The following is a 20,084-nucleotide window of genomic DNA, read 5'->3' on the forward strand; positions in this document are numbered from 1 at the left end:
AGAGGAAGAAGCAGGCTCATAGCGGAGGAGCCTGCTTCACCTGATGTGGGGCTCGATCCCACAACGCCGGGATCACACCCTGAGCCGAAGGCAGACGCTTAACCGCTGTGCCACCCAGGTGCCCCTGTATTTTTTTTTTTTTAGCAGCATATTTGACTTTCCAACTAGATTGAAATCTGATTTACTTGTTTAAAGTTTAAATTGCTTGGAAATACCAAAGTGCTAAAAACCAAGTATGTCTGGTTCAAGATGTGGCATTTCAGGAAAGTACATGAGAGACAGCAAGAGGCTGGAGATGCCGGGGATCGAACCCAGGGCCTCACACATGCAAAGCATGCGCTCTACCACTGAGCTACACCCCCAGGGCCTTGGAGAGGTGTGGTGAAAAAATACCATTCTTTGGGAATAGACGTCCACTTTTCCCTAAAATGTATTTTGTTATACTTTGATGTGCAAGAACAATAGGAATTTTACAGGTCTGAATGTTGGAGAAGGTGTGTGTATAAATCAGTCTCACTACCGGCTTTAGCTTCATTTGAATCTGCCCAGGCTCAGCTCAGAACAGAGCAGGGGCAAAACTGGCTTGTCTGCCAGCAACCGCCGTGAATGTAAGTCATTCAGATCAAGAGCCTCTTGGACAGGCCGGCATCAGAGAAACACAGAACCACAGATGGCCACAGCAGACCGCTGGAAAATGCTATGATGTATATGGTAGGGAATCCCGGTGTAGCCGGAGCCACTCCAGCCGGGTAAAGCACTGCGGTAGACCCCTCTTGCAAGGTGCGTGAAATCTCCGGTTGCAGGCTTGGCATTGTCCACAGTCTCAGCCTGGCCCTGGAAGGGAAAGCCCACTCCGTGGATCGGGTGACTAAACTTGTATCCTGTGGAGTAAAAGTTTAGAAACACGTTTTAGTGTCAGGCATTCGTTCTCCAAGTGTGGTCTTTGGACCACCCAGCATCGGCATCACCTGAGATCTTGCTAAGAATACAAATTCTTGGGCCCCACCACGGAGGATGAGTCAGGAACCCTGGGTGTGGGGGTCCAGCATCTGTGTTCTGATAAGACCCTGAGGTGATGCTAATACTAACAGGACACATTACTACGGGAGTAAGGCATTTCCAGTGTTCAAGGATAAAATAATTTAACACATAGGCCTGAATTTTTCTAAATATTTAAGGGCATGAGGGAAATCTAATTTTTGAATTTAGTTTTTTAATATACTGTGAAAATAGCATATGAATATTAAAAATGTTAATTTTTTTAGGTTTTTATTTATTTAAGACAGCACAAGGGGGGGCGGCAGAGGGAGAAGCAGGCTCCCCGCTGAGCAAGGAGCCCCTTTGCAGGCTCAATTCCTGGACCCCAGGATCACAACCAGAGCTGAAGGCGGACGCTTAACCGACTGAGCTACCCAGGAGCCTCCTAAAATGTTAACTTTTTTTTTTTTTTTTAAAGATTTTTTATTATTTATGCGACAGAGATAGAGACAGCCAGCGAGAGAGGGAACACAAGCAGGGGGAGTGGGAGAGGAAGAAGCAGGCTCATAGCAGTGGAACCTGATGTGGGGCTCGATCCCATAACGCCAGGATCACGCCCTGAGCCGAAGGCAGACGCTTAACCGCTGTGCCACCCAGGCGCCCCTAAAATGTTAACTTTTAAAACTTAATTGTACACGAACGTAGAAAGAGCAGCGGATAATCTCTAGATATCCGGAAGCCCTTGAACATGAGATATTCTATCCATGAGCCATTCAAAGAGAAGAGGATAAAGATGGGTAAAACCAGACTCAGAACAGCAAAACGCCGAAGTAAAGCACGCCTGCAGATAGCGACCCCGCAGCTGGACACAGCTGGACAAGCCGGGGCCCCCGGCGTGAGAGCGCCTGCATCGCCGTCACGTCGGAGAGCCGAGGCGGGGAAGGAAGAGGACCGCCCGGCCAGGACTCCCTCAGCCGTCCGGGCGCCAGCAGCCGCGCAGGGAGCACGGGCCGAGGAAGTTTATGAGCAAAATTACAAACGTTCCTCGTTCGTGCGGAACAGTTGCAACCCCTGGTTCGCATCACGAAGGGATCGATGGGAGCGAAGACGAGCCGTTGGACGGTGTGCCCACGGGCTGAGCGTCGTCGGAAGGCTTGTAGACCCCGCGGGGCTCAAACTCCGCGGGCTGATTCTCTTACGAATTTGGTAACGACCGTTGGGGTTCACGTAAGGGGCTCCTTCCCTACCTCCACGCGCCACAACGGCCGCCCCGCCGCGAAGAACTGCCTGGCGGCGCTGCTCACGGCTTGGAGCGGAGCTGCCCGCGCGTCCCTTGGTGGCGTCGGCCCTGGCGGGCTCCCCGCGCCGCAGCCCCCTGCGCGGGTGGACGCTGGCCGTTCTCGCGCCCGTCGCCCTCCTCACACGCGACGGCCGGCGTCCCAGGCTCCCTGTCCCGCACCGACGCAGATGCGTGGGCGGAGCGGTGCTGGGGGCCTTCCTGGGTCTGCGGAGGGGCAGGTACCCGCGAACCCGCGAACCCGCGAACCCGCTCACCAGCTTCGGCTTATCCGCCAGGCGGATTTCCTCTGGAAAAACAAGGACGACAGCGACGGCGACTGTCGCATCCTCAGCCTCACGCGCCAGAACGCACCACCGGCAGGAGATTTTAGCTCGGGAGTAAACGCAGCGATCTGAGTGGGAAAGGAGCGCGTTGTCACCGTCCCCACAAGGCATCCTTAGTCGTGCGGGCGGCATGTCAGAGACGAGCCTGTGCCCTGAGAGAGCAAACCAGGTGAGGACTCTCACTGGCAGGTGCAAGGGGAGGGGACACGCGTGGCAGTGGCCCGGGATCGAAGGAGCCTCACCCAGGAAGGCGCCGGGAGAACGTTTGGCGCCTCTGCGAACGCACGGCCCAGAGGCGGCCTCAGGCGCGGGGCTAGAGAGGGAGGCTCCCCGGGCCGGATGGGGGGAGGGGTCCTCAAGCACCAACCCGAACCTCGCTGATTGGGAGCAACCCTCGCGACACTTACCAAGCCGCTGCCCGCTGCCTGAGCCCAGCGACTTCGAGCTCGCGACCCCGGGAGACCTCTGTGCGGACTGGCAGGCGACTTGCTCCAAGGACCAGGCGGGGAACAGGACTGAGGAGGGCCAGAATCAGGGTGGGAGGCCGTAGCTCCACCGGACGAAAGACTACACTCCAAGGCACGCTCCGCATCCGCAGGTGTCCTTCCCACCACGGGAGAAAAGCGACCACACAGCCGGGGAGCGACGGGTGTCCCAACTCGGGCGTCCTTCACCCCCTGGGTGTGATGCGTGTCCTACCCTGACCCGAAAGAGAGAGGAGGGAATTGGGACGAAGACGAAGCGGCAGCCGTGGCCTGGCCGGAGCGCGCAGCTTGCTCGGGAGCGCACACCGCACACCAGTCTCCCCATCTGCCTGCGAGCTTGCTGCAGTGGGGCAACTGCCATCTGGGCCACCGCTGGACCTGGGCATGTTCACTCCACGACACACAGGCCTTCGCGGTAGACGGGGACTGATGTCCTCGTGGGTCACCGGTACCACTAGGTGACCAGCGCGTCCTTCGGCCGTCTGGTGGGGCTCCCTTCCAGCGGGACGGTCTCGCGCGTGGGGGAGGCAGCAGGTGGGTAGTGGGCCCGTGCACTCCGGCGGGGAGGCGGAGACTCCAGGGGACACAGCGCTTCCATCGACATCACGTGGAGTGAAGGAGGGTGTTGGGAGGTTTGCACCTTGATCCAGGCGTGCTCGCCCTCGCTCACGTGGGGGAAGGCTTTCGGTAAGATGGCCGTCTTCGCCAACCCTCTCGAGCCTCTCAGAGGATAAAACCAGTGGTCTTATTGCTTATTTGTAGACATATTTATTTTTGTGTCTCCCTTACTCGGTTCCAAACATCTCTCCTTAGCGTTGACCTTTTCTTCTCCTATTGTGTGTCTGCCCTCCTAACCCCTTTCCGACACGGCAGTGCGCAGGGGAGTTTTCGGAACGCGCAGGGCCCTGTCGCTGCTCTGGGCGTTTTCTGGGAGAGTCTGGTGCTTGCGAGGCCCCGGGAACAGCCGGCCTGGAAACAGCAAGGCTTGGGCCAACCACAGAGGAGCGGCCTCCGCGGGAGGTAAACCCGGTGAGGCCAGGGGCTCCACCAGGGGGAAAGGGCGGGAGGGAAGGTGAGAAACTGAGGCAGAGCGAGGTACACGTTGGAACTGTGGCCTTGCTCCGAGCGCTGGGAGCGACGCGGGAAGTCCTGGCAGCATCCCATGCGAGCCTCGCCTGTGGCTGGGCCTCCCGCGAACTTGAACCCCGGAGCGAAGACCCCGCGAGTGCGGAGCAGGGACCACGCTTCGGTTGCTGAAGAGCGCGCAGATGTTGGCGTGCGGACTGTGAGCAGTCCGGAAAACACTCAGCCCTGGGCTCCCGAGCGCAGTGATCTTCGCACCCGGGAGCGGCGAGCTTTGGGAGCATAAACTCAGGACAACCATGGAATGCATTTCAGACCCGCAATGCCTTCGACCTGGAGCCTGAACAGATCCGTGCGGGGAACCTCTCTGGGGTGTAAACCGAGAAGCGTCCCCCACCCCCACCCCCGGAGGCCCCAAATGGTCCTCGTGCGTAACCCTCGGCCTGTAGTCCCTTGGCCCAGTGCTGATCTCAAGACTCCTGCAGCCACCAGCTTCTGGTCAGGGGGCGATGCTTTCTGTCTGGGGCGCGTTGGCAGAGCACTCGTCAGACTGTCCTGAGTTTACCTGTTTATGTGCTTCTCAGTCCTCCTGCCCCGACACCCTTCACTGCAAGATTCTCTGCAGTCACAGCTATGCTAAACGGAGTCCACCTCTAGGTTGTCCTCACTGCTCTTTCCGGAGTGGCTGCCTGTGCCAGGCTCCGTGCTGCCGGCTTGGGGTAGGGTGAGGAGGAACAGCCAGCCACAGTTTCCGCCCTCCCAAAGTCACCGACTGGAGGATGAAGCCCCTTTAATCCAACAGCATAGATCTGCGACTATAAACCGTGCTAAAGGACAGTAAAGGGAGGCACAGGGATCTGTGGATGACACTGTTTAACACGCATTTGTTAAGTCGACTATATGCTTCTGTGAGTGCGGATTGAAAAAGCCCGCGGAATCCTAGCCGCACGCCGTACCAGTAAGGCAGAACTACTGGTGGCCAAGTGAGGGAAAAAAGAGCATTTTCCCCGTGGGGATGTAGCTCAGTGGTAGAGCGCATGCTTTGCATGCATGAGGCCCCGGGTTCGATCCCCGGCATCTCCACTCTCAGGAAACCAAAGCAAGAGTTCTAACTCACTTCTTATTACACCCTTTAAAGTTACTGAGAGAAGGCAATTTTCCTTCAGCCAAAGTGCTTACTGGGCTCAGAATTAAATTGATTTGAGACACATTAAGAGGGCGAACAAAGGGAGTTTTATTACCTGTGCACAGAGACCTAATGATGAAATTGAGAACTATTTTGGACAAATAATAAATTTGTGAGGACTTGGCAGGGTAAAGAAAACAGATGCTTGGGAACTTCAGTTAGAGATTTTAAGTGGAATTTGGGCTGAGGTAGATCTAGTAAAAACAAGTAACAAGGTTTATTTATACAGCTTCTCAATTTTAAATTTCCTATCTCCGGTGATAAGGATGTCTTTTACTTCTTAGCACAAGGAGGGTGCCTCGAATAGGGGGATTTGTTTCCTGCTTTCAGGGGGACAGACCTTGCACCTGCGTTTCCGGAGTAGTTCCATTCAAAATAATCACTATGCCATTGTGGTGCACTTTGGGATCCCCCTGCACTCGGTCCTACAGTACTTAAAGAAATAAGCTATTGGGGACATTTAAAGTTAGGTGTAGTAAATTACTGGAAAATTTAAATATTGCCAAATTCCTCCACTTAATAAAATTATAAAGCTAATATATCAAAATCATGTAAATACTTTAGAGCATGGAATACTACTCAGCCCTCAAAAAATGAAATCTTGCCATTTTCAATGACATGGATGGAACTAGAGGGTATTATGAGAAGTGAAATAAGTCAGTCAGAGAAAGATAATTATCAGATGATCTCGCTCATAGGGAATTTAAGAAACAAAACAGAGGATCATAGGGGAAGAGAGGGAAAAAATGAAATAAGATGAAACCTGAGAGGGAGACAAACCACAAGAGACTCTTAATCATAGGAAAGAGACTGAGGGCTGCTGGAGGGAGGTGGGTGGAGGGAAGGGGTAAATGGGTGATGGGCACTGAGGAGGGCACATGATGTAATGAGCACTGGACATTATATAAGACTGATGGATCAATGACTGATCTCTACCTCTGAAACTAATAATACATGGTATGTTGATTAACTAAATTTAAATTTAAAAAAATTAATAGAATCATTAAAAAATACTTTACATCTTTTAATCTCATCACAGATGAACAAAATGATTATAAAACCTTCCTCTGAAACAAGTCTCTGAATGGGGTTTGCATGGAGGCAGACATCAGGTGACTAAAGGTGATGACTCGTGACCAGAAATAGAATTCTCTGCAGTGCCTCTGAAGATGAGCCTACCCTCTCCCTTGCCTATTCAGATCGTCCTCTCCCAACAGTTAGACTTTGAGCTTTATGTCAGGAACTGTCTAAGCAACTTACTTTAAATTTCTTTTGGGGGCACCTGGGTGGCTCAGTCAGTTGGCCAGTCAGGCCTGGGTCATGGTCCCAGGGTCTTGGGATGGAGCCCCACACTGGGCTCCTTGCGCAGCAGGGAGCCTGCTTCCCCCCACCCCCACTCCCTCTGTTTGTGCTTGCTCTCTCATTCTGTCGAATAAACCTTAAATATGTTTTCTTTTTATGCTCATCTCTTACCAACATGCTACGTTTTTTGACTGTCATACATACAACCTATTGTAAGCCAAATTTTCAACTGCTTACTGAATAACACAGAGTCGTGAACAAGGAACTCTGCAAGTCAGGCCAGAACTTTTTTTTCTTTGACCAAAGATTGGAGAGAGAAGAGACACAGCTGAGAAGATCTAACAGGAGAGTTTACAATGTGCACGGATGGGTTCCCAGTTCTATCCTTGTTACCTCTGTGTCTCCCCCACAAAGGGATAAGGCGCAGCAAAGTTCTGGCTGCTTACTGTCTGTCCATTCATGGCTTATTTCATTCCCCTCGTCTTGCCCCTGCTAGTTCTCGCTTTCCAGCTTCCTTCCCACTTCTGGCACAGTTTATCTCTAAGAAGCTATAGAAAGATGCCATTCTGGTGGCATTTTTGGTCAACGATCGGAAGCCTCAGTAATACCTACCGGGGGGATGTCCTTAGTCTTGGAGTGAAGGATCCTCTTGGAGGACCCAAACTGAACAGGATCCCCAGCATTCCTTTTTCCATTTGCCCCTTCAGAGGTCAAGGCATGACCTGAATTCTGTAAACAAAACAAGGCTTTGGCTTTGTCCCCTTGGCAACTCTGAAATAGAAGTACAGCCAGTTACACACAGACTTACGTACCTTTGTATTGATTACCGATGTGTCATTCCATGTGCTAGCTGGCTGCGCAGGCTGGATGTGGCTACCAAGCAGCCTTCTGATCCCTGCAAGGGCCTCTGGGTATTTAATTTATCCTTTCGTATGAGTCTTCACAACATCTGTTTACTCTAGGTCCTCATATCACATGATGAGAGTTTTCTCCCTTTCAGTTCTAGGAAAGAAATCTATTTTCAGTTACTCTCACATAGTTTTTTTTCTAGAGACCACACCTGCTCTCATGTAACAGCTGCTGACCTAGGGAATGTTACACGGAACGGGCGAAGACTGAAGCCACATGGGCCATCCGTGCTCATGGCTGTTCTTCTGTTCTGTGACATACAAACACTGAACATTTACAAGTAACTTACCTGGTCTGACGAAGAGGCGCAGGTGCCGAGACGCAGCCGCACGGCCTCCCACGCTAGGACCTGGGATGCCGGTCCACCAGCTCTCCCAGGAGGGCGGAATGATGCGTGGGCGCAGACCCCACTCGGTCACTTACCTTGTAGTCACACTCTGATCTTCGCTGCAGGGAAGCCTTCATTCTAACTTCCCTTCCTCCCGGTTTTCTTTGAAGCCAGCTTCTTGTAAATGATACATAGCAGGTCGGCTCGGGTCGGATGGATTCCCAGGGACAGTAGAGCAGGGCTTCCTCCATCACAAGACCGGTTCTGAAGGAAAAGGGCATCTCAGGCAAGAGGGGGCTGGATGCGTGGACTTGCTCTTCGGATTTGCGCCTCTCCGGCCGCCCTTCATCAGGAGAGGAGTCGTTATTTTGATTTTATGGCTGATAACTTTGGTTCTGTTCTTTCATCATAATTACCCACATGACCCAGTTTTAATAACAACAGTCCAAGACCTCTTTCTTCCCTGTTCAGCACACAGTAAATTAGCCGCAGCTGTCGTCACCTCCATCATCACCATGATCTCGTTTTCCCAGCATGTCAGCGCCCAAGACTCAAGCACAGTCCGGGAGGTTAAAAGAAGTGATAGGTAAATTATAATACATCAAAATGAAATATTTATTTTAATTGCATTCTTTAGTTATAAAGAAACTAAAGATTGTTAAGGATTTAGGATACCTTAGAAGCAAAGGGTACCTCAGCAAAAATTAACACACTGATGACTAACTTTTCTGACAACTTCACCGGGCCGTTGGTGCCCAGGTGTCCAGTGACACGTCGTCTCTGGGTATGTCTATGGCTGTTTCCAGAAGAGATTTTTTTTTAACTTTTTTTTTTATTAAAGGTTTTATTTATTTATTTGACAGAGAGAGACAGCCAGAGAGAGAGGGACCACAAGCAGGGGGAGTGAGAGAGGAAGAAGCAGGCTCCCAGCGGAGGAGCCAGATGCTGGGCTCAATCCTAGAACTCGGGGATCAGGACCCTTAACGACTGAGCCACCCAGGGGCCCCCCAAGAAGAGATTACCGTTTGAATTGGTAGACTGAGTAAAGCAGATCGCGCTTCAAGTATGGGTGGACATCATCCAATCTGTTGAAGGCCAGAATAGAACAAAAAGGCAGAATGTTGAATTCACCTCCTCTCTGACTGTCGGACCTGGGACATTATCTCCTGCCTTCAGGGCTCCTGGTCTCAGGTGTTCGGACTGGAAGCAGAATCTCTGTCATCAGCCCTTCATCCCTCAGGCCTTCAAACTACAACACACACGTATGAGAACCACCTAATACAATGACAGATTGGGAGAAGTTATTTGCAATAATTAAAACGTCATTAAAAAGTGAAATAATTTCTAGAACATTCAAAGGACAGCTGCAATTCAATAATAAACCTGTCACCTCTTGACATTACTCAGATTTAATGCCTATATTGAGGTATACTTGATGTACAAAGAACGACACATACTCACTGTGTATAGTTTGATGAATTTGGACATAAGCAAATACCCCTTGTACCATCACCACAAACAAGGTTACAGCATATCCACTACCTCCCAAAGTTTCCTTGTGTCCTTTGGTTTTGGGGTGTGTGTGTGTGTGTGTGTGTGTGTGAGAGAGAGAGAGAGAGAGAGAGAGAGACCTACCCTCTTAGACTCTGAAGTGCATGATACCTTATTGCTAACTGTAGGCGATTTCTCATCTAGCGTAACTGAAACTTTGTACTCACCGAGCGGCCTCTCTCTGTTTCCTCCCCTCCACAGTTCCTGACAACCCCTATCACATTCTCTGCTTCTGTGAGTTTGACTGTTGGAGATGCCTCGTACCAGGGGAATCATGTAGTAATTGTCCTTACGGCTGGCTTATTTCATTCAGCACAATGTCTTCCAGCTCCATCCCTGTTGTCACAAATGGCAGGATTTCCTCTTTTTAAAGGCTGAATAATATTTTTGTATCTATCTATCTATCTATCTATCTATCTATCTATCTATCTATATGCATGCTAGGGTTTCTTTATCCATTCATCTGTCAAAGGATGCTTTTGTTGTTTTCATATCTTGACTGTTAGATGTCTTTTCAAAATCCTGCTTTCAATTCTTTTGGATATATGTATCTATCCAGAAGTGGGATTCCTGGATCATTCTGGAGTTTTATTTTTACTTTTTTTTGAGGAGCATCCATACTGTTTTCCATAGCTGCTGCACCATTTTACATTCTCACAGACAGTACACAAGGGTTCTAGTTTCTCTACATCCTTGCCAACACTTGGTACCTTTTTAAAATACTAGCCATCCTATCAGGTGTGATGTGATATCTCACTGTAGTTCTGATTTACATTATACGTATATCATCACATTGTACATTTTATTTTTTTAAAGATTTATTTATTTGAGAGAGAGAGTGGGGGAAGGGCGGAGGGAGAAGGAGAGAATCTCAAGCAGACTTCCCACCGAGCAGGGAGCCTGATCTCACAACCCTGACATCATGACCTGAGTCAAAATCGAGAGTCGACTCCTCAGGTGACTGAGCTACCTAGGTACCCTTGTTTTAAACATATCACAGTGTTGTCAGTTATGCCTAATTAAAAGACTATACACTGAAATGATTTTCAAGAAACAGAAGCCGTTCTTCGGGAAGAATGAAAGTTAAATTAAAAATTATTTAAATATATAATATAAATAACATAAATATTAAATGTAAACGTTTTTAGCTTTCTGTTTTGGACATTTTATTTTAATTTTTAAAAAGTAACATACAATGTATTATTTGTTTTGGGGTACAGGTCTGTAATTCATCAGACTTATATAACACCCAGTGCTCATTACATCACATGCCCTCCCCAACGTCCATCACCCAGTTACCCCATCCCTCCACCCCCCTCCCCTCCAGCAACCCTCAGTTTGTTTCCTGTGATTAAAAGTCTCTTATGGTTTGTCTTCCTCTCTGGTTTCATCTTGTTTCATTTTTTCCTCTCTTCCCCTATAGTCCTCTGCCTTGTTTCTCAAAGTCCACATATCAGTGAGATCATGTTACTTGTCTTTCTCTGATTGACTTATTTTGCTTAGCATAATACCCTCTAGTTCCAAGTATGTCCTTGCGAATGGCAAGATTTCATTTTTTTTATGTCTGTGTAATACTCCATTGTATATAGACAACACATCTTCTTTATCCATTCGTCTGTTGATGGACATCTGGGCTCTTCCATTGTTTGGCTACTGTGGACATGGCTGCTATAAAAATTGGGGTGCAGGTCCCCCTTCGGATCACTGCATTTGTATCCTTGGGGTAAATCCCTAGTAGTGTAATTGCTGGCTCAAAGGGTAGCTCTATTTTAAATGGCTTGAGGAACCTCCATACTGTTTTCCAAAGTGGCTGCACCAGTTTGCATTCCCACCGCAATGTAGGAGTGTTCCCCTTTCACTGCATCCTCTCCAACATCTATCGTTACCTGACTTGTTAATTTTGGCCATCTGACTGGTGTGCGATGGTATCTCATTGTGGTTTTGATTTGTATTTCCCTGATGCCAAATGATGTGGAACATTTTTTCATGTGTCTTTTGACCATTTGGATGTCTTCTTCAGAGAAATGTCTGTTCATGTCTTCTGCTCATTTCTTTGAGGAAAACAAAAATTAAATTAAAATATATTTAAATAAATAATATAAAGTAAATAACATAAATATTAAATGTAAACATTTTTAACTTTCTGTTTTGGACATTTTATTTATTTTATTTATTTATTTTTTTAAAGATTTTATTTATTTATTTATTCGACAGAGATAGAGACAGCCAGTGAGAGAGAGAACGCAAGCAGGGGGAGTGGGAGAGGAAGAAGCAGGCTCATAGCGGAGGAGCCTGATGTGGGGCTCGATCCCATAACGCCAGGATCACGCCCTGAGCTGAAGGCAGACGCTTAACCGCTGTGCCACCCAGGCGCCCCTGGACATTTTATTTTTAAGCTTATTGTTATTTTTTTAATATAATCTCTACCCCAGATGTGGGGGCTTGAACTCATAATCCCAGGACCAAGAGTCACATTCTCCTCCATCTGAGCCAGCCAGGCTCCACTGTTTCACAGATTCTAAAATAGAGCTTATACTATAATGAATACAGCTTCATTCGATCACAGAGTTTCAGCGTTTAAACATCACTTTGTTGTTCTTGTTCAAGTTTTACCAACTTTAACTCTTTATTTTTGCTTCCCCCTGGAAAACAAATCCAAATTCCAAATGTTGTATTAATTTCAACTATAAATGTTTTCACATGTATAACTAATAGTTACAAACTTTAAAAAACATTACCATAACAATATCAGAACCAGCAAAATTAAAGAAACTTCTTAATCTGATGCCCAGTCCATGTTCAGTTGTTTCGTTTTCCAGTTACTTTGTTTGAATCCAGGTGCAAACATGCATTTAATCTCCTTGTGTGTCATTTAATCTGTATTAGTTCTACTTCCTTTTCCCCCCGATGCCGTTTACTTTCTGAGGGTCAGTTTACCCGGGAGAATTGGTTTCGGTTCAGATCAGGATCTCAGGGGCATGATCTCAGGGTCCTGAGGTTGAGCCAGGCGTGGAGCCCCACATCTGGCTCGGCTCTGGATGTGGAGCCTGCTTAAGAGTCTCTCTCTCCCTCTGCCCCTCTCCCCACCTCTCTCTTTCTCTCTCTAAAAAAAAAAAAAAAAAGGAAAAAGAAAGAGACAGAAAAGAAAAAAAGAAATACCTCCATCACAGCATTAAATAGTAGTGAAGGTAATAGACATCCTTATCGTGTCATAAAAAAAATTTAATAAATGTTTGACACAAAATATCTTAAAGAGACTTAAATAGGGAGTACAGATCATAAACATCTCCTAACAAAATATATTACACAGAATTATTTTCCAGAATAATCCTAGAATAATATAATAAAAAAATCATTAAAAAAAAGAGAAAGAAATCTTAAAGTCAAAAGCAAAAAAAAAAAAAAAAGTAATCCTAGAAGTTAATAAGTTTGCAAGCGAGGGCTCGCTCTCTCACAGTATGTATTCAACTGATATTTCAGACTAGCGACTCAGCTTTGATTCTGAATTGGCTCGGATGTGCATCCCTCAGTTACCTGTGGGATGCTTGTTGGTTTGGGGGCAGTGGAAGGGGTCCTCCAGTCATGTCTGAAATGAGCCTGACAGGCATTTATTGTGACTGAAGTTCCACTTTGACTGCAGAGACCTTTAGATGCTTACTCTCTGGCGCAGTGTCCGCAGAGGCAGGATTCCGGACCCCCCAGCCTTGCTCGGCCTCTGTCACTCACAGTCTGGGCACCACGTGCTATCACAGATGGCCCTTCGGTGTCCCTCATGTGCGTAAAGCGCCACAGTGACAGCGGGGGCCCTGGGTCCATGTCTGGTGACTCAGAAAGGGGTAAAGGAGTTCGCAAGTTCAGAAGGAAAAAATCATCAGCTCGTTCTCTGTTCCACCTCCAGGGTGTTCTCGGCCCCAGGAACCTGCCAAAATTCAGAAGAAAGTGGTGAAACCGAGCGTCTGCTGTTTGCTGCCCGTGGGACCCAGGACCTGTGCACACACATCCACACACATCGGGGGTCACTGCGGCGTCCACGCAGGTAGAAAACGTTAGGAGAGGAGGCGGCGGGTGTCGCGGGGACCGGAGGGGGCCGTGATTGCGTCACGAGCACGTCCTCCCAAAACTGGTGGAGGTGCCGGGGATTGAACCCGGGACCTCGTACATGCTAAGCACGCGCTCTACCACTGAGCTACACCCCCAGCTGCGGCTGCGTGCCTTTGGATTCCTTTCGTGATTTATAATCATCATTTCTTCCCTCTGAGCTGAGTGGATTGCGGAGGACATGTCCTCGCGTGCGAACCCGGCTGCGCGGTGGCTTCAGAAGAAGCGAGCAGCGAACCCAGAAAGCCCGCCTGAGGTTTCAGAGGAGGGGGCGGCGGAGACGGTGTGGTCGGGCTCGTGGCCGCTCGGTTTCCCGCTTTCCGCGGGGCAGCGCCCCCCCCCCCCCCCCCCCCCCCNAGCAGGTGCCGGCGCGGGGGATGGGCGGTGGGCCGGAGGGGAGCCGGGGGTGCGCGCCCCCCGCTCCCCGACCCGACACCCTGACACCCTCGCAGCATCTCCGCTTCCCGGAGCCGAAGGCTGCCGCTGAACGCTCGGTGCCCGCGGGTTCACGACCCGGACAAGATGGGAACCCGCGCCGGGGCGACAGGTGTCGCGTCCGCAACCCCCCAGCAGGCCCCTGCTGTGCGGGCTGGTGGGGGATGGGTGGGAATGTGGCTTCGGTGACAGGTGAGCACCCAGACAGCCCTGTGTCTGCTGCCCCTCGACCAGCCGTGGGGACCCCGGGACCCCGGGAGTCGTGAAGACTTCCTGCTTCCTCGGAGGGCTTGGGGGAAATGTTGGCCCGGTGCGGCCCCGATTCCCAGCCGTCGGTTCTCTGGGGCCCCCAGGGCAGTCTCCTTTACTCTGCGGCTGAAACGATTTCAAACCTATTAGAAAGTTGAGAAGGATAAAAATACTACAAAACACCCCGATGCCTTTTACCCAGATTTAGCTATTGTTAATATTTTACTCCATTTGCTTTCACGTTTGCTTCCTCTTCCTCTCACGTGAGAGTAAGCTGCAGGCCGTCCTGTTCAGTCGTCCTCACGTACTTCGCTGCAGAACCGGGTCCTGCTGGGGACCTCGGGGACTCAGCACCCACCCGGGAGCCTGTTGCCTCTGTGCTCAGCTGCCGGGTGCCCGGCTGGCCCGGTTTCCCCTCTGGTGCAGCCTCTACTCTGGGGTCAGGCGCTGCGTTGAGGTGGCCTGTCTCTCTAGTTTTTAATCTTGAACTTTTACACAGCCTTTTTTTTTTTTTGGTCTTTAATGACATTAATATGCCGTTTGAAGCATGTCTCCTCCTCCTCCTCCTCCTTCTTCCTCCTTCCTCCTCCTCCTTCTTCCTCCTCCTTCCTCCTCCTCCTCTTCTTCCTCCTTCCTCCTCCTCCTTCTTCCTCCTCCTCCTCCTTCTCCTTCTCCTTCTCCAGAACGTTTTTCACTTTGGGTCTGACTGTAGTTTTCTCATGATTAGTTTCAGGTCGCGCATTTCCCACCAAGTACTGGAGTGTTGTGTTAGGATGGTGTCTGGAGGGTGAGTGACAGCGCCATGCCCAAATACTCCCGTGTTTAGCGGGAGAACTCCCACGTTCATAGTATTTAGAATGAAAAGAGCAGAGACGAGAAAAGAAGGGGGATAAGGACCATATTTAAGGCTTGAAATTAGACGCTGTGTCTGCTTACAGAAAGCATCTTTGTAAAGTTTCCCCCGAAGATTTGAGGGAGAATTTCACTGGGAGAGACACCCAGGGTCCAAAAATACACATGCGGTGATAAGCTAGATCAGGGCCCTCCGAGACATTCCAGTCTCAGTCCCGAGCCTGTGACTGTTGCCTCAGTCAGCAAGAGAGTGCAGACGTAGTGGGGTAAGGGTTCTGAGCTGGGAAAGTCATCCTGGGTTATCTGGATGGGCCCTGAATGTCACCACTCCTGTCCTTGCATGAGGGAAAGCAAAGGAGAAGAAGGCAGTGTGTTCATGTAGGGTAGATGCTACCCTGAGGCTTCGATCGCACAGGCAGAAACCAGGAGCTCGGAAATGAAAACCCCACAGCTCTAAAAACTGGAAAATGAAACAAAACAGATTCTCCCCTGCAGCCCCGGAAGGAGTGCGGGCCCCACCAACACGTGTAGGATGGTGGGAGAGTAGATGTCTGTTGCTGTAAGCCACGGAGGTTGTGGTGCTTTGTTAGGCAGCCCTGTGAGACTTGACTGCACTAAATTTTGCAAGATGACTTCGGAGGACAGCTGCGGTGATCTCTCTCCTGCCAGAAGCTCACAGACGTTTCCATTCCCCAGCATCTTTAACAACACCTGGGGTCTCCACCTTTATGATCTGCGCCTTTCCTGGGTAGGCACGATTTTGTGTTACTCTTCGTGATTTGCATTTCTCTGATTTCTAGTGAGGGTCAGCATCTCTCCATATTATAAGTCACTTAGGCATTGCTTTTCTGAATTATTTCCTTATCCCATTTTTCTTTTGTGTTGCCTCTTTTTCTGGTGGTATTTTATTTTTTAAATAAGATTTTGGTTTTTTTAAGCAATCTCTACAACCAATGTGGGGCTTGAACTTACAGCACTGAGATCAAGATTCACGTGCTCTACCAACTAAGCCAGCCAGGTGCCCCTTTGATGGTATTCTTAAATATTTGTTTTTTAATTGCTCTTTTGCAAGGGGCATAATATATATTAATTTCTTGCCAGTCTTAGTTGTTACAAAAATCTCCTTCCAGTCTATTATATGTCCATAAATTTCATCTTTGGCATTCTTTATTGATAGAAAACCATCATTTTTTATGACAGGACTGTCCATTTTCAGTGATTTGTACCTTTTGGTTCTTGTTTTGTTTTGTTTTATTAAATCTTCACCAACTATGACTGATGAGAAGGTCCTACTTCCTAACAATTTGTCCTTGAATAGTACACCCTTTGTGACATTTCCAGTCTCACAAAGAGTTGGATAATTCTCTAGGGGGTCGGTCAAAACAAATAAATATTATCTGGCTCTACTGTAATTCAGGGGCACCTGGAGCCCAGGTCAGGGCAATTAGCGATCCAAGCAAGACTCATTGATACTAAGATCACACAGCCAGCTCTACGATAAGGGTGACTACACACACGAGAAGATAAACCACCATGCTTATGGTTCAGCAGATACAAAATGTGACATACATAGACCTAAGGAACTGCAAATGTTGAAATTTTAAGATATAAGATGAAGAATAGCTACGTAGAATATGTATCAAGAAATTAAGGATACAGAGTATGCAAGAAGAATGAATAGAATGATACAAAATTTAGAACTCAAGAAATAAAGATAATAATAATTGAAATTAAACATTTCTAATAGGTAAGACTAAACAGCATATTAACTACAGCCAAAGAAAGAATTACTACACTGAGAGATAAAGCCAAAATGCTGATCCAGAAAATAGCAAAAATAGTTAGGAACTTGGAACATACGAAGCAAGCTGTGACAGATGAATGCGACCACAGGTCCTTTGCACCTCCTCCCATCAGGGGGTGGAGTCTAAGTTACTCCTCTAAACCTTGAATCTGGGCTGCTCTGACCAGTGGAGTACAATGAGGTGATGATGTGCCACTTCCAGGCCTTGTCTCGAGAAACCTTGTTGTGCCAGCCCTCACTTTACTATTATCATTGTGAAGGATGTCCTGCTAGAGAGATCACTTTAAGGAAACCTGATTAAATCCCAGAAATAGTCCCTGCCTACTGTCAGGTATGTTATTGAGGCCATCCAAGAACAGTCTCCAGCTGACATGCCAGTTGGCTGCAAAGAAATTAGTCCAGCTGACCCCACAAAGAGAAGGGAGGATACAGCCCACTTCAGCTCTACCCATATTGCCAACCCATAGAATTGTGAGAAAATAAGTGGGTGTTGTTTAAGCCCCCGAGTTTCGGGATAGTTTATGACACAGCCACAGAAGATGGATAAAAGGACACAGTAGAGATGCAGGATCAAGTAATCAATTCTGAAGTATATATAGTTAGAGCCAGGAACAAAAGAAGGGAAAAATGCAAGTGAGGTAATACTTGAAAGCACAATAGTTAAGAATTTCCCAGAACTGGAAAGGAATTTTCATGCATCAAAGATTCAGAAAGCACAGTGCATGATAAAATCTCTTAAAATGCTCGCCGTGTAACAGTGATTTCAGCTCAGGTCTCAATCTCGGGGTTGTGAGTTCAAGCCCTCTGTTGGGCTACACACTGGGTGTGGAGCCTACTTTAAAAATAACAATATTAATAGTGTCTCGTTTGGGATTATAAGAAATGGAGAGGAATTGTCATCATTTGAACATCACCCAAAATGGAGGGGTAGAGAACTCCAAATATCTGTATCTCCACGCAAGCAATGATTAAGCTAGCAAAAAAAAAGTCAAAAACAACTTTTGAAGAGCTCTGGAATCTAATAAAAACACAACCAGCGATGCTGACTGAAGACAGTAGCTGCCTATGTCAGGCTACAAACGAAGTTGCAGCAAATTTAAAGTGATTCCCGTTGTACAAAGTATGTTTTCCCAACCACTATAGGATGAAATTGGAAATCAAGTAACAAAATTCACCAATATGTGGCATTAGAAACACACTTTTAAACAGCTAGTAAGTCCAGGAAATAATCATGAGGGAGATGAGAAAATACTTGTCTAAAAGAAAATACAGAATACCGAATTTAAGAGATGCGGCACATGCTTGGCTTGAGAAATTTATAGCTGTAAATGCCTACATCCAGAAAGAAGAAAGATCTCAAATGAGTGACGTAACTTTACACCTTAAGAAGGCAGAAAAAGAAAAGTAACAGGGTGGACACGGAAGGAAGGAAGTGATGAAATTAGAGCAGAGAGAAATGAAATGGAGAGTATAAAAAAACCGAGGCAATGAAACCAAAAATTGCTTTTTGAAAACATCAGTGAAATTGACAAATCTTTGGCTACTGACTAAGGAAAAAAAGAAAATTTGAACAACTAAACCCAGAAATGAAGGTGAGAAATCACTGCTGAGCTTAGAGAAATAAAAGGGTTATAAGAGACTACGATGAACAATTGTACACCACAAATCATATAACCTAAATAAAAGGGACAATTCCTAGAAACACACTCTACCAAGACTGAATCATGAAGAAATAGAAAATCTGAGCGGATCTAGAAATTAGAACCCTCGCATACTGCTAGTGGGATTGTAAAACGGTGCGGCCGCGGTGACTCTTCAGTAAATAACAGGTAACCATGGGACTTCGCAATTCCATTCCTGGGTAGCACCCAAAAGATTGAAAACAAGTGTCCAAAAGAAAACTTGCACATAAATCTCCATAGCAGCACTATTCCCAATAGCAAAAAATGGCACTTTTCACAATGCAAATGTCTGTCAACTAATAATTGGATAAGCAAATGCGGTATATCCATACAATGGAATATTATCCAGCCACAAGAAAGAATAAAATAGTAATAAATACAACACGGATGAACCTTGGAAACATGATGCTAAATGAAAGTAGTCAGACACAAAAGGCCACATACTGTGTGATTCCATTCCATTTATATGGATATCCAGAATAAGTCAATCCATAGAAACAAAAGTCAGATAATGATCTCCAGATGCTGGGGATGGGCAGAGGGTTGAGGAATGACTATTAAGGCGTACGAGGTTTCCTTTTGGGGTGATGAAAATATTCAGATAGTGGTAATGGTTGCACAACATTGTGAATGTACTAAATACCACTGAGTTGTACACTTTAAGTAATTAAAGTGGTGAAGCTTATGTTTTGTGAGCTTTACCACCATAAAAAAAAAACGGAGGAAGAGGCACTAAAATGTTTTGAACGACTTTATACATTTTTTGAAGAGATCAAGATACGTTCCTTTATATTTTCTTAAGATAATTATACACATTAAAACTTCAAGATATTCACTAGAACAATGGAAATGGAACGATTACATTCCAAACAAGTGGAGAAAAAAGTTATAGAAAATTAGTAAACCACCAAACAAATGAAAGGGAAAAAACTCAGACAATGTCTGTCTAAGCAAAACAATGACAGGAGAGAACGGTTTTATTTTATTTTATTTTTTAATTTTTATTTACATTTTCGTTAACATACAGTGCAATATTGGTTTCAGGAGTACCATTTGGTGATTCATGACTTACGTACAACACCCAGTGCTCATCCCAATAGGTGTCCTCCTTAACACCCAACACCCATCTAGCCCATCCCCCTCCGTCAACCTTCAGTTTGTTCTCTTAAGAGTCTCCTACCGTTTCCCTCTCTCTCTGTTTTCTCCCTTCCCATATGTTCATCCGTTTTGTTTCTTAAATTCCACATATGAGTGAAATCATATGGTATTTGTCTTAGGAGAAGACGTTTTTCAAGTCCAAATACATCAGTAGTCATTTTAAGCAGAAATTACCTAAAATTGCTAGTTAAACAACCATTAAATTGTACGTACCATTGAGACCTAACTTAGAATACTTACGGGAGCTTCGACTAAAGCGAGGATTAGCTTCTTAGTAAGATGCACTTTAGGTTGCTCCTCTTTGTCTTTTCATGGTGTGGTACCTCATTTTGGAGGGCACTGAATACTGTTCAGTCGTCTG

The 20,084-nt window shown here is 47.0% G+C and overlaps 3 non-coding genes across 3 annotated transcripts; 1 reads left to right on the forward strand and 2 right to left on the reverse strand.

Annotated features, from left to right (window-relative positions):
* Positions 1 to 290: 290 nt before the first annotated feature.
* Positions 291 to 362, reverse strand: TRNAA-UGC. The gene has a single exon. It is a non-coding gene; the product is annotated as a tRNA-Ala (tRNA).
* Positions 363 to 5,180: 4,818 nt separating this feature from the next.
* On the forward strand, positions 5,181 to 5,252 carry TRNAA-UGC. Its single transcript has one exon. It is a non-coding gene; the product is annotated as a tRNA-Ala (tRNA).
* Positions 5,253 to 13,569: 8,317 nt separating this feature from the next.
* TRNAA-AGC lies at positions 13,570 to 13,641 on the reverse strand. Its single transcript has one exon. It is a non-coding gene; the product is annotated as a tRNA-Ala (tRNA).
* Positions 13,642 to 20,084: the final 6,443 nt, after the last annotated feature.

The sequence above is a fragment of the Ailuropoda melanoleuca genome, chromosome 5, assembly GCF_002007445.2.
Source record: "Ailuropoda melanoleuca isolate Jingjing chromosome 5, ASM200744v2, whole genome shotgun sequence".
Taxonomy (NCBI): Eukaryota; Metazoa; Chordata; class Mammalia; order Carnivora; family Ursidae; genus Ailuropoda; species Ailuropoda melanoleuca.